The sequence below is a fragment of the Telopea speciosissima genome, chromosome 4, assembly GCF_018873765.1.
Source record: "Telopea speciosissima isolate NSW1024214 ecotype Mountain lineage chromosome 4, Tspe_v1, whole genome shotgun sequence".
NCBI lineage: Eukaryota > Viridiplantae > Streptophyta > Magnoliopsida > Proteales > Proteaceae > Telopea > Telopea speciosissima.
In genome coordinates this window covers 43,134,017-43,148,287 of record NC_057919.1, presented here as the reverse complement: position 1 = coordinate 43,148,287, position 14,271 = coordinate 43,134,017, and the positions used below count along the sequence as shown (strand labels likewise).

The window sequence follows — 14,271 nt, the reverse complement described above, 5'->3', positions numbered from 1 at the left end:
GCCATTAAAGACCTGCAAATTCAAGTAAGTAGTTATAGTTTTAACGCACACCCTTCTTCTCCTAATCCTCTAAACCCAGCCCCATCGATCCCCATTGCCAATACTCAATCATTACTACCTTCCTCATCCACCACCATTAAAACCATAGATCCATGTTAGAACCCTAAAACCTGCAACTATTCTTCTTCCCTTCTAGAAGGTCATATGCAAGGTGATTTTCGAATTCTGCCCAGCCAAATTTAACCGTTAGAACTTGCTAAAATTTTGATCGAATCTTACTCTAATCCTAAGAGAGACTCGATCGAAATTTCAGAACCACCCACCCAGCCGATTGTCTGAAATTTCACTTCTGCCCCTCTCTCCTATCTCTACTAGGAAACCTCCATAACTCCAGATTTAACCATCTGATTCAATTGTAACTTTCAGCATATATTCCCCTCCACCCTACCCACACTTGACCTAAATATTCAGCCCATTCAACCACCTGATTTCCTGTTATCATAACCCTAGATTCCCTCATCTTCCCCCTTTTAAAACCCTAATTCAAGTTGCTACCCAAATCCATCTAACCTATTTCTACCCATCCAAAACCCATAAAACCTAGTTCATTAGACTCCCCTACACCTGCCTAGATTTACCATATAAGATCCATCCCTATTACCTTAACCCTAACCCTAAATTTAACCTAAAACCTCAATTCTGCCCCCATCGAACCAGCAGCTCCTAGTAGGTCTTTTACCTATCTAGGACTACTTTAGCCCCCCATCTCTCATGTCATGTTTCAGCCCAATTGGAGCTTGCCCAAGTGTCAAAATAGAGCTTTGAAAAATGTAGGACTATGGGAGAGTTAATATTAGTGTTTGGAGTACTGTAGGCGTGCATGTGCAAACACAGAATTATTCAGGAGGATGCCTGATTACATTAGATTCTTAAATTTGACACGTGGCTTATCATACAATGTGTTTTCTACCCAATGTTTGGAATCGCCACATTATTTTTCTTGGTGGCCCAAAATGGTGGAACATTTAGGAGGACCTTCCAAAATGGGGTTGATGTAGAGGGACTTTAGCTTTAATTTTTACAGAGTAAGTTGCTTATAAAATAATTTTATATGGTAATTTTCTTAATTGGCCACATGTTGATTTTCTGGGTCTGGAAAGAATGTAGTAGTATTATGATGTAGCATCGGATATGGCAGATCAGGTGGACCATGATTGCCACCACCCCAAAGAGCTTAGGCGTTCCACGTAGATTCGCCAACCGTCCCAACGCCTTCGCCACCTCACCTAGGCACCACATCAGTCCTTGGAGCACAAGTCATTGGCGCCTAGCATATCTTTTAGATTCTTAGAGTATTTGCTTTCCTATTTATTAGTTTCCATATGTACGTAGGATTATTCGCTTTCCTATTCACTAGTTTGCTTATGAGCTTAGGATCTCCTATGTAATGCAACTTGGGTTGCAAGTTTTAGTAGTTTAGGAAAGTTTCCATTATTCCTAGTTTCTATTTTCCCTTCTTACTATATATTTGTAATCAATTCATGGGCTTTAAATCCCCATCCATGGAATAAAAGATTAGATGATTTTATGAGAATTAAATGTGAAACTAAAGCTCCAACCGATCCTTGAAGTGATCGGCCCCCTCAGGCCTTGAAGAGCCTCCATCGATAGCCTTGAAGAGCTGCCCATGCCTAGAAGAGTGCTTCCACCAGTGGCCTAGAAGAGCTGCATCCCCGTTCCACCATCTCACCTCCACCGTTCCACCAACTCACCTCCACCGTTCCACCCTCTCCCCCTCTCATTCTCGTCCCCCTCTACCTCTCTCTCACTCATGCTATTCTCCATCTCACCAGCCCTCTCAAACCCTTGACCGCCACATAAAATATCACCCCTTTCCATCCTTCATCACATGCGATAACGATTCGCACCCCAATATCTCTCTTCTATTGAGCGATCCTTGATCTCCCGAAGGAGGTCCTCATTATTTCGTATCAGAGCCAAAACGAAGAGAAGATTGTTCTCATGGCACCACGCCGTGGAGGACGTACAACCCGTGTTGCCGAGGTTGAGACATGCAACGATGCTGCCCAGGCTGAGACGCTCTCCTACGACGTCAGGTTGTGGAACTCACCCGCGAACTTGAGTTGTTGCGCGCTGCTTCACAACAGATGAGTCATTCAGAGGAAGAAGTAGGAGATGGTGATAGCCATTCCTCCACCAATGAAGATTTGTGCCATGTACGGGAAAGAGGACCGCGACCCAGAAACCCACGCCCTCCTCACCCTATAAGTGAGCAAGACTGGAACCATAAGCTAAAGGGAGATATTCCAGAATTCACAGGTAACGAATCGCCTGATGAAATTGTCGATTGGCTTACTCTAGTCAATAAAGTTTTTGAGCATGAAGTTCCTGAACACAAGCGTGTAGGCCTCATAGTCATGCGACTACGAGGCAAGGCGATTGCGTGGTTTCGGCGAGAGAAGCGGACACACCAAAATGACGGTAAAGATCCCATCACTCAATGGCGACATATGGAAGAGAAGCTGCGGAAACACTTCCTCACTACTAGCTACAAGAGGGAGCTCTACCAGCATTACTAAAATCTTTGGCAAGGTACCCGTACTATTGATCAGTACACCAGTGAGTTCAATGAATTGCTTACCCGTAATAATATTGGTGACACCGAAGAGAGGCTTGTGAGCAAGTATTTGGGTGGGCTGCAACCCCAAATCCAGGAGGTGCTTGAAGTCCTTGACATATGGGACTTAGGCAATGCTCATCAGCATGCAGTGAAGGTAGAGAAGTCACGGCAGCGGAAGCAGTCTACAGGCAGCCAGCGATTCCCCTCTTCTAAGGGTACTTACAACCCCCTTTTTAGCCAAACAGCCACAGTCCAACAATCGACAGCCAAAGCATCGCAGCCCCCTGCATTGGCTATGGGGTCGCAGGCTAGCAAAACTACGATAACAGCAACCCACTTCTTCTCTTAAGTGCTATGCTTGTGGAGAGTTGGGACACCATGCAAGCAATTGTCGCACTGTAAAGAATAGATTGGCGAGCAAGGGACTTCTATTGGAAAATGATCCTAAAGCACTAGATGATGAAGAAGCCAATTTGGAGGACCCCCAGTATGACAGCCAAGGTGATCCAGAAGGTGAAATTCTTCATGCAGATTTGGGTGAATTTCTTATGATGAGAAAGGTGCTTCTCACCCCTCGCCATGAACCTAATGACCATTGGCTCCGCAACAACATCTTCCACTCAGCTTGCACCATCGCTGGCAAGGTGTGCCAGTTGCTAATTGATTCCTGGTGTTGTGAGAATGTTATTTCTGAAGAGGCGGTCCGGAAGTTGCAGCTCGAACAGAAAGAGTACCCTACCCCTTATAAAGTGTCTTGGCTGAAGAAAGGTATTGAGGTAACTCTTTCGAAACGATGTTTGGTTGCATTATCTATTGCTTCTACTTACTTTGATAAGATTTGGTATGATGTTTTGCCTATGGATGCCAGTCATATTTTGCTTGGGTGCCCCTGGAAATTTGATAGAAAGACCTTGCATGATGGGTACAAGAACACTTATTCTTTTATATATGATGGAAAAAAAATTGTTCTAGCCCCATCCAAGGAGTCCTTAAAGTCCCCCCTAGCCGAATATGGCTCCTCTAATTTACTCACCTTGAGGGACTTAAGGGGTGCTATGACCGATGTGGATGTTGTGTATGTGTTACTGAATAAATCTGAAGGTGATGGTGATTCTCATGTTGTGCCTGAAAGGGCCAAGCCTTTATTGGCTGATTTCCATGATGTGTTTGAAGACCTCCCCATTGGCCTACCTCCTATGAGAGATATCCAGCACCAAATTTATTTGGTCCCTGGAGCTCAATTACCCAACTTGCCTCACTAGCAGATGAGTCCGACTGAACATGCAAAATTACATCTACAAGTTACGGAGTTGTTGACCAAAGGCTTCATTTGTGAAAGCCTTAGCCCTTGTGCAGTACCAGACCTCTTGGTCCCAAAGAAGAACGACACTTGGAGAATGTGTGTGGATAGTAGAGCGATTAACAAGATCACTATTAAGTATCGCTTCCCTATCCCGAGTCTTGATGATCTACTGGACCAACTCACTGGTTCTACCATTTTCTCTAAGTTAGATCTCAAGAGTGGTTATCATCAGATCCGGGTTAGGCCAGGGGATGAGTGGAAGACTGCATTCAAGACACGAGATGGCCTGTTTGAATGGTTGGTAATGCCCTTTGGGTTATCCAATGCTCCTTCTACATTCATGCATTTTATGACACAGATCGTGAAGCCGTTTTTGGGCCATTTTGCTGTAGTATATTTTGATGATAGACTTATGTTTAGTAAATCTACTGATGAGCACCTGCAACATCTTACTACAATTCTATCTGTGCTGAGGAGAGAGCATCTGTTTGCAGCTGAAGAGAAGTGTTATTTCTTTCAAACAAAAATCCTCTTCCTGGGATTTGTTGTTTTTGGTGATGGCATTACAATTGATGATGCCATAATTAGGGTCACCTATGATTGGCCTACTCCATCCTCCATCTTTGATGTTCGTAGCTTCCATGGACTTGCTTCCTTTTATCGGAGATTTATTTCACATTTTAGCTCCATTGTAGCACCACTTACAGCTCGCATCAAAAAAGGTGTATTTGAGTGGACTAGTGCAGCCCAGAAGAGCTTCGAACAGTAGAAGGAGAAGTTGATTTCAGCGCTAGTTTTAGCCCTACCTAACTTTGCCCTTGTGTTTGAGGTTCATTATGATGCATCAGGTACAGGTATCGGTGCAGTTCTTATTCAAGGTGGTCGCCCCGTTGCCTATTTTGGTGAGAAGCTTAGCGGCGCAAAGCTTCGTTTTAGCACCTATGACTTGGAGTTCTATGCGATTTTTCACACTCTGGAACACTGGCGATCCTACTTGATCCACCGGGAGTTTGTTCTTTACACTGACCATGAGGCATTGATGTATCTTACAGGTCAACATAAGCTTAATTCCTGGGGTGCAAAGTGGGCAGAGTTTCTTCAGGAGTTCACTTTCAATGTTAAACACAAGGCTGGCATTCAAAATTTGATGGCGGATGCTCTTAGCAGAAAGAAGAGTATGCTTATCACCATGCGCAACACCACCCTTGGCTTTGATACTTTTAGGAATCTCTATGAAAGTGACCCTTACTTTTCTAAAATGTTGATTGATGTGCAAGGAAGAGCCACTACCGATTTTGTCATCCATGATGGGTTTCTATTCAAAGGAAATCGGCTGTGCATTCCTGACTGTTCTCTTCGCCTGAAAGTGATTGTAGACATACACAATGAAGGACACTTTGGAAGAGTCAAGACTCTACACCTGGTGGGTTCTCACAATTTTTGGCCTAAGCTTACCAAGGATGTGTAGCGTTTTGTCCAGCAATACCAGATTTATCAGACGTCGAAGGGGCAATCCACCAATGTAGGCTTGTATATACCTTTGCCCATCCCTACCACACCATGGGCTGATATCTCCATGGACTTCGTCCTTGGGTTACCTAAGACTCAAAGGGGCATGGACTCTATTTTTATGGTGGTAGACCATTTCTCTAAGATGGCGCATTTCATTCCTTGTCGGAAGACTATGGATGCATCTCGTATAGCAGACTTGTTCTTTAGAGAAGTCTATAAGTTGCCTGGCTTACCCCACACCATTACTTCTGATAGAGACACCAAGTTCCTTAGTCACTTTTGGTGGCAGTTATGGAAGAGTATAGGGATGGCCTTACATTTCAGCTCAGTTTTCCACCCTCAAACTGATGGCCAAACCGAAGTGGTGAACTGTTCTTTGGGAAACTTGCTTTGTAGTTTGATTGATGACAACCCCCGCTCTTGGGATCGTCGACTATCCTTGGGTGAGTTTGCATTCAATAGCTCTGTAAATTGATCCACTGGCCTTAGTCCTTTCATGATTGTTTATGGATGACAACCTACATCTGCAGTGGACCTAGCTCCAATCCCATTCCCAGACAAGCCACTAGTACAGGTTAAAGAAATTGCTTCTCAGTTGCGGCGTATTCATGATGAGGTGCACCAGAAGCTGGTGACTAGTACAGCTACCTACAAACAGGCAGCCGACCAGCGATGTCGACAGGTTGTATTTGAGCCCAATGATTATGTTTGGGCTTACTTGGCATACTTGCCTCCTGAACGTCAACCTGCCAGAAGCTATGGCAAGCTCAACGATAGGAAAATTGGACCTTTGGAGGTCTTAGAGCGTATCAATGAAAACTCCTATCGCTTGAAGTTGCCTTCTCACATTTGTACTCATGATGTGTTCAACGTGCGACATTTGACCCCTTACCATGGTGACTCCTCCAATGATGGTACTGTGAATTCAGGGATGAATTCTTCTAAACCGGGAGGGAATTATGTAGCATCGGATATGGCAGATCGGGTGGACCATGATCACAACCACCCCAAAGAGCTTAGGCGTTCCATGTGGATTCGCCAACTGTCCCAATGCCTTCGCCACCTCACCTAGGTGCCACATCAGTCCTTGGAGAGCCTCCATCAATAGCCTCGAAGAGCTGCCTGTGTCTAGAAGAGCGCTTCCACCCGCGGCCTAGAAGATCTGTAGCCTCGTTCCACCATCTCACCTTCACCATTCCACCAACTCACCTCCACCGTTCCACCCTCTCCCCCTCTCATTCTCATCCCCCTCTACCTCTCTCTCACTCACACTATTCTCCATCTCACCAGCCCTCTCAAACCCTTGACCACCACATAAAATATCACCCCCCTTCCATCCTTCATCACATGTGATAATGATTCGCACCCCTCAATCTCTCTTCTATTGAGTGATCCTTGATCTCCCGAAGGAGGTCCTCATTATATTATCTGATGACAATATACTTACTCAAATATAATTCCTTTTAGGGGTGATGGCACTAACCTTACCCTTTCTCTGGTGCTGTGTAAGATGCCATTTGGAATCTCTGATTATCATCCTACCAATGTTCTATTGAAAACGTCCCCCCTCCAAAGGCATAGTTAGGAACTTTCCCTCACCCTAAAGATGATGATATATCATTTTTTATCGAGCTGAGATAATAGTGTTGAATGCTTCCATAATGGTAGTCTACTTTTAGATTAAAGGATTAACGTATTCCTTAAATTTCTCTTCGTGGTTTACATTTTTGAAGTGACCAAGAGAGAGAACTCCCGAGGTGGAATTTCCCCCCCCCCCCCCCCAGATCTCGGAGGATAGAATTTTTTTCCCCAAGGTGTATCTTTTAGAGTTCCTAGCTTATGAGGGTGGAGAACCGGCTTTCATGTGGTGCAGTTTCACTGCCGATATTCATAATTGGTATTAGTTCTACACTTTAGCAAAGGGACCCACTCTTCACATGAATCATTATCTTGTTGCTGTTGGGGAATTATCGGTTTCATTTATTTATTTATTTATCTTGTTATGTTGATCCTCATTTGCTTATTTTGTTTACCCTTATTTTTTGTTAACTTACTTGGTTCATGAAAAAATGTTCATTTTAACAAGGCTCTGTTTGGTTGCATTCGTATTCTTTAATCATTTTCAATTGATGCAACCACACAATTTCAATCTCTTCACCAAAAATTATTAGTTGATTTATTTCAATAAACCAATCTGAAATTGAAATAAAAATCTAACCATGGAGTCTTTGTGATGTGTGGTACTGTGGTCTATTTCATACCTGTAGAGAACTTTCAATAATCAAGTTCTTATTCCTTTATATTCTGTCTATCTAACTATTGAAGTGGTTTACAGGAAGTGGTTGCTAAAGAGCTTTGCATTCCAGTGCCGTACCAGCACTTTTGGCTGAGGGCCAAAGGTCAAAACAATAGCTATCATCCAAGCAGGTCATTGACTTGTCAGGAAGAGCAACAATCTGTAAGTACTTCCACTGTCATATCTTATTTGTTTTATTAGTCTTCAGCACTTATATTCAGAATTTATCATTAATCTAGCACTACGTGTATTGCATTTTTCCTCCTAAAGTAAGATCTAGTTATCCAGCCATAAGATGCATTGCTTGCTTTTCTTCTTGGTGCTCTCTATTAAAGAAAAACAAGGCGGGTACCTACTCCTCCACTTTACATTCAAATTTATTTTACACAGAAATTGTCATCATGCTTTTTGTTGATGGGGCCCTTTTTTTGTGCGAGTGAGTCTACATCAGCCAAGATATGCATTCTGTAAGTGTTGAATGAGTCAGATTCATTGCTCGGGTGAGGGCTCCTTCACTTGATGAGGAGAGTGCAAATTCCAGAAGAAGGGTTTTGAGTAAAGATTATAAAGCAATAAAAGCATTGATGAGATAGCTATTGTTTTTCTCCACTTATCCCTCTCCATCTTTCGAGCTGGGGATGTAATTATTATGATCCTGTTGCGTCAAGAAATCGTTCAGTGGTCCCCCGAGTGTCGTAACCTACAAAAGGACTAGGGTGACAAAGGACAATCGGTGTGGCTCCGGCCTAGGGCTCTTTGAGGCCTAAGTTAGATCTCTCTGAGCAAACAGATGAATGAATAGAATTCAAGACATTCAAGATGGGTTGATGGGGTAGAGTACCTCTGCTTTTACAATGGAGTGTGGCGGTGTGGAAAGTTCCAGTCGATGCTCAGTAATCCTTGGTAGTTGATAGAGTCCCTAGGTAGCAGGGTTCATCCTTGATTGGTTGTCCCCTACAGGTGGTAGTGTCCTTGTAGGCTGATGTTGTTACACCCGCACCCCAGATATCCCCTTATACCCTGGGGCAATCCAGACCTTACCCAACGGGTAATGCCTTATGGCTATGGTCAACATTGATGACCATGAACTAAAAATATTGTAATAAGAACCCCCTCGAAGACCTGGAAGTGTGGGCCAAAGTCCCATAACTTTCCTTGAAGTTTGGGCCTTGACAGCAGCACCGGAGTCACGAACGGACTCACTCTTACTGAATCTGTTCGAGTATCCGCCCGTACTGTCATCTGCCTTTTTGGATTATTTTCTTGTGGGACCCAAATCCCCGTGTCCCGGACACTATAATTGAACCATTGGACCATGTGGACCCCTGCCCTTACCATTTGTTGGGTAGGTGGGGCCCATAAAGCCTAACTTAGGGAAATAATGAGTTTTTATAACCTAACTAAAACCAAAAAAGACTTAAGGGCTAATAAGTCTAAGTGAGGCTTGGACCGTACCCAAACAGACCCTAACTAACTAGACGGACCTAAGGGCCATGACTTGGACCAAATATGGCATAATGCCTAACCCAAGACCCATTTTAAGACTAAGGACCCAACTACATTGTAAGACCCCTAACCAAACACATCCTAAGGACCCTTCTAACCCCTTAAAGATAAAGGAATCCCCTTTATTTCCTTATCTCTCCCCCTCCCCAAAACCGTGGAGGAGATGAGACAAGAGAAGGAGAAGGAGGAGGAAGGAAGAGGGAAGAAGTAGAGGTGGAAGAGGAATGAGAGGGGAAGGGAAGAAGATGGGAGCTATGCCAAAATGGCTGGCTACCCCACATCTCCTTCTTGTGCTGATCGAACAAAGAAGGAAGAAGAAGGTGAAGGAGAAGAGATGGAAAGGAACGGAAGAGGCCAACCTAGCCTTGGACTCCACTCCTCCATTGGAGGATCTCAACAAAGTAAGCTCCCCAAACCTAGCTCTCCCCCATTTTCATTTGATTTTGGTAATTCCTTGAGCTTGGATTGACCAAGGGTTCCCTTGGGACTCAAGGTAGAGTTCGGTCCCTAGTTGGAGCTCTAATGGAGCTGACCTAGGACTGGTTTGAACCCCTTGGTGCTGCATTTGTAGCCATGGCTCTTGAATCCCTAGTTTTGAACCTGAAACCCAACCCTTGGATCCCAATTGAGATCAAACCTTATAGGATCTTGGATCCATGGGGTCAAGCCTAGGTTCTAGAGACCCTAGGAAGGCTTAGACACCCCTCCCCTGTTCCTGAGGTGCTAAGGAGCTCCAACCTTCAAGCTGGAGCTGAAACTCTTTGAAATCTCAAAAGAGACTGCCGGTGGACGAATGATCGGATCCATCTATCGTGGTACCGCCCATCAGTCCACCCAGTATAAACCTTGCACCTTAGACTGAGCGGACGAAGGCACGGATTCACTTTGTTTGCCTTCGCCCAGGGCTGTTGCTCTCAGGTCTGTCTAAGGAATTGAACGGATGCAGGGGCGGACCCAAGAAGAACATCCGCCCGTGGATCCGCTCCCTTTTATGATTGTCTCAGGTGTCGAACGGATGCACCACCAGATCTAAGCAAGAAGTTCCGCTCATGGGTCTGCTCGCTCTGATTTTACCTTTTGGCCTGAATGGAGTCAGGGACGAATTTACCTCTGCTGAGACCGCCCATGAGTCCGCTCATGTTATCTTGGTTGAAACTTGATTTTAACCTTAGGGGCCTAGCATGAGACCCTTCTATACCTGTTTTAATGATTTCTTTTGTATGTCTAGGCTGGTGCACCGATGAGATTTATGTGAACCACGTCGGATGCCACCCGATGTTCGGTGAGATTCATGCCAATCATGCTAGGCTACACCCGTGTTAGGTGAGTGGATTTTGGGTGACTTTGTTGGGTTTGAATATTATCTAATTGGTAGTATTAAGCATGCTATGGTATATTTATAAGCATAGTACGCATTGTATTTTATTCAATTGTGAACTGCTGAGAATGTGATAATATGCTCACTATTGTATCAGGCTATGGTACCGGGTGTGCCCATACCGAAACTCCAATTTATTTAAATTATGAAAAACTGTTGTACGTCATCCTGAACTGTATGTACCGTGCCATGCTGGTACCCGGGTACTAGATGGAATGGGACGTTGATACACCCAAAATACCTCTCAGGACGATAGGACCTGCATATAGTATATCTGCGGCTAGGATGCTTGTTCTCTTATGCTATGACCCTTTCCAACAGGGGTTTATGTGTTGGATAGTCTGAGCACCTGTGGTCTGTGGAGGTGGGAGAGGCCAAGACAGGGGTAGTGATGGCTATCGGGTTTTACCACTGGGTGGTTATGATGGCTTCTACCGGTACAGGTCCCCTTGTGATAATTGAGGTTTCACTGGGGCGATAGGATAAGTGACCCTCAGTGTCTCTCGAGTTATAACCATAGCATATACTTGATCGATAAAATTGTGTGTTAAGTGGAAAATGAATCTAACATTAGCATACATCATTCTGTTTGATATTGATTGTGTGGTGTGTGCGCATTCCCCTTTGCTCCCTTGCTAGCTAGTATAGCTATCCCCGTTGTACAACCACTTTTTAGTTTATATGCAGATAAGCTCTTGACAAGCACCATTGGATGCGAATCAAGTGGAGTTGATGACCGTGGCTTAGATGTAGGTGTACACCCAAGGATTTGTGCCCTTGGGGTAATTATTTATTATTTAATTTTTGTATTCATTCTAGAATCATGTACAAACTGCATGTTTAATTATTAGGAGAGATTGAATGGTTACGAACATTGATATTATACTATGTGTTATCATTAGAGAACCGATGCTCTATAATTTCACATATTTGAATTTAATTTTGCTTCCGCTAACAATGTGATTGGAATGCTTTATTCCTTTCGGTACGTTCCTTTCTGTCATCATAATGTGATGACAGGGTGGACTGTGGTTTGGGACACTACATCTGTGATCCTGGTAGGCATTGGGATGATGTATGATTGTCCCAGTCATACTCCTATGTGGCAAAATATATTACATCGAGATAGAGGCGTGATAGAGTGGTATCAGAGCGATGATGCTTTACATCGACCACAGTCTGGACGTAATCTCTTGATTTACTCTCCACAAATTAGGTTCTAAGTTAAAAATCTCAAGAATATAAAATGTTGTATGTGGACATAGGAGAAGACAGATTGGAGTGGAAATAAGTATCTAGATGATAATAGACAACTTGGAACCTAGAACTCGAAACATAGACTATTAAGCTACAATTGTGTAATTGCTTGGTTGAGTCTTAAATAAATACTAAACGATTATATATATATGTTATAATTTATGACCAGTACTGGATTAAATTTAACCAACCACAATCATCCACAATGACCTAAAAGAGGGAATTAAATATATATAATGCTAAATACAACTATTCCAAAGAATTCAATTTTTCCTAGAGGCAACTAATGTTCTTCACCATTTGATGCTTATGATTCTATTCTGCTTAACTCAGATTTTAGAATCCAACCATGATTGTATCATTTCCTGTTTGGGCATACCTGTGCCCTCTTCAGTTCAAATATTAGATTTCGCCAATCTGACCCAAAACATTTGATAGTAACTACACAAGATCATTATATACATCTATTAATTTTAAAGGTTTCCAGAGTTTTCACACTATTTGATCAAAAGAAAAGGAGAAGAAAAGAGAAATGCAAGAGACTAAAGGAAAGTAAAATGAAAATAGTTCCACAAAGTACCCATCGAGGGCAAGAGACTAAAAGAACTGATTTGATATAACTTATGAGGATTTCGGAGGAAGATCGGAGCTAGTCATGGCATTGTCATCGCTACCACGACCGAGGAAGAAATTGATGTCATCTATCCCTCGCTCTATAGCTATAATACGCTAAGCTTGGGCATTGAGTTACTTCCTGATCCTATTGAAGCCATCTGCCTCTCGCACGCCCAGCCGCTTGATGGCCATTGATAAGTCATCACCTCCCCCTGTGACCCTTAAGGTACCTGCTGCAAATGGTTTGGACCCCTGAGCTCAGAATCGGCATCACTGTCATTTTCCTCATCATCTTTGATCCCTTTTCCCTTACCATATTGAATCTGTTTCCCTGCACTGTCATAAGTAGGGTATAGGTTCATCTCTCACAGCGCATCAAACCCGATAGGCCCCTTAGTGCTTGACTTCTTGGGTTCCTGGTCCAGATCAACCTCGAAGCAGAGGAAAACCCAAGTGAGTAATCGACCATAGGGCAATGCGTGATTCCGAGTAGTATCCATAACAGCACGGGCCATGTGCTTCATGATTATATAAGGAAGGCAAATAGGTTGGCCAGTATATAGGGAGTGAGCTAATACCACGGACATCAGAGAAGGATGTGTGCTGCGTGCCTTAGAGGGAACCAGATTTATTTTGGCAATGAAAATAAGGACCCGCTGAGAAGGAGGAAATTTGGAGAGGTCTTTATTCTTCTTGTATCTGTTGTTTGTTAGAACTTGGAACAACTCCTTATTCTCCTCCAGGTGAAGGCTTGAGTCTGGGTGGCTACCCGAAGAATAGTAAATCTTTTTCCCTTCTGTTGAGACATCAAGGATGATTCCCAACTCCTCAGTGGTAAAGCTGATGGCGACTCCCTTTACCAGAGTAGTCAGTCTGAGGTCACCATCATCCCCCTCGGACAGCAGCAAGTTTGAGTAGAACTCTCTAATCAAAGCAGGGTAGTAAAACTCGGGCAGAATTAGCATGTTGGTCCACTCCAACCTTTCAAATCTAGTCTCCACCTGGTACGCCAACAATTCCTCCACTGCTACGTCCCTTTCCACGAGGATCCTCCTGCTAAAAAGACATCCCCGGGAATGTCCCTCGGCCCCTTCAATGGTAAACTGAGGCACACTGTAGGTGATAGGAATGGTAGGCACAATGGTAGTGTCTCTCTTTCTTTTTGGAGCCATGAGGTCACCTGCACACATGAGGCAACACCAAGTAGAATAGCAAGAAGGTAAGCCAAATTGGAATAATGATGTATATGATTGGAAAATGAGTTTAGAGAAGTGAAATGCCCAATTGATGTGGAGATGAGTAAAGGGAAGACTATATATGAGGGGAAATCAAAGGAGGAGTGCATATAAATGTGATATAAAATGATAATATATAATGGGAATGTGGAAAATCATTGGAGATGTGTTTGGGGAAAGGAGAAGAGACAAGAATATTATGCAATCAAAGCCCCACGTGTAACCCCTTATGTGTGGATGTGAAGGGTAGGACTGATGCAAGCAATGAGCATATGAGGATTATCTTACACCCCATTATATGTCAAACAAACAAGTTATGGAATGGAATATCCCAACATGAGACAAGAACCATTTGTTAAGGAAAGAAAATGAATACCAAGGATTGTGCAAGTAATCTCAAGAATATAGAATGCATTTGGGAATACATTAAGAGGATGAACTATCAAGAAAAGAAGATAGATTCTAAGGATTTTACCTATTATTATACAAAAGTTTAAGAAATGTATAAGATATGTACTTAATGGTATA

General features: G+C 43.3%; 1 pseudogene; it reads left to right on the top strand.

Moving 5' to 3' along the window:
* The first annotated feature begins 2,168 nt into the window (after positions 1-2,168).
* On the top strand, positions 2,169-5,412 carry LOC122659320 (annotated as a pseudogene).
* The last annotated feature ends 8,859 nt before the right edge of the window (positions 5,413-14,271 follow it).